At 31.3% G+C, this 1,101-nt stretch overlaps 1 long non-coding RNA gene across 1 annotated transcript; it reads left to right on the top strand.

Moving 5' to 3' along the window:
* The first annotated feature begins 465 nt into the window (after positions 1 to 465).
* On the top strand, positions 466 to 864 carry LOC109589457 (uncharacterized). The gene is made up of 3 exons (XR_002188708.1): positions 466 to 543; positions 602 to 718; positions 764 to 864. It is a non-coding gene; the product is annotated as an uncharacterized LOC109589457 (long non-coding RNA).
* Positions 865 to 1,101: the final 237 nt, after the last annotated feature.

Below are 1,101 nucleotides of genomic sequence, written 5' to 3'. Positions count from 1 at the left end.
GGATTCTCTTTAACAGCTATTCTACATAATGGACTAGCAAATGTAAACTGGACAGCAATATATGATTCTAAAAGGAATATTGTAGCATATGGAACTGAAATTGAAATTAGTCAAACTAGCAATCATTCAGTAGTTCATACTGGTAGAAATGGAGCGTTATCTGTTCAAATTCAGAATCTTGGCGATATTATTGATATTTACTTTGGATCTAATGAATATCCAGCAGTAGTTTCACTACAACCAAGTAAAATTTGTATTAAATTTTAAATATTGCTATTTATAACTCAATAATAGTAGGTGTTATTCCTGTCTGTAATTTTTCTTGTGGTAATGGTATATGTATTGCTGATAACTTGTGTCAATGTTTTTATGATTGGACTGGAGATCAGTGTGATGAAGGTATGGATCAAATACATACATCTAATGTATAACAGTATCTCATGTCTTTAGTATTATGTAGTTTAGTATGTGGTAATGGATATTGTGTACCAACTAACAGTTGTGTATGTAATCCTGGCTGGACTGGAGACAGGTGTAGAACAGGTTAGCTCAAGTTTATTTTGTGTACAATACTAATACATTATTTTTAATAATTATGTAGATATAAATGAATGCAGTCATAATGTGTGTGATCAAATATGTATCAATACTCAAGGATCATATACTTGTGACTGTAACACTGGGTATCAGTTGAGGAATGACAACTCAACCTGTGAAGGTAAAATAATTAAAAGAGTTTAAGCATACATTTACGTACACACAGATATTAACGAATGTGAGACTATTGATCACAATTGTACACAAACTTGCAGTAATACAGTTGGATCATACACCTGTTCTTGTAGAGCTGGATATAAAAATAATGGATACGGAAATTGTACAGGTAAGAATATTGATATACTTTGTAATAAAAAGTGCTGAGAAGCCATGATTTGTATTCTTTGTTAATCAATTCTATGGAATTAAAATTATATTTTTAAGACTAATGGTAAACATGTTATGTGACTCCTCTATAGTATGCACACCTACCCCAGAATCTAATTACTGTTGTCTTTGTAGTGTCGTTACTCAGTATTCCTTTCCCATACATGTACATACAGA

This window comes from Amphimedon queenslandica, unplaced genomic scaffold, assembly GCF_000090795.2.
Source record: "Amphimedon queenslandica unplaced genomic scaffold, v1.1 AMPQUscaffold_11298, whole genome shotgun sequence".
In the NCBI taxonomy this organism is placed as follows: Eukaryota; Metazoa; Porifera; class Demospongiae; order Haplosclerida; family Niphatidae; genus Amphimedon; species Amphimedon queenslandica.
This window is presented reverse-complemented; position numbering and strand designations above follow the sequence as displayed.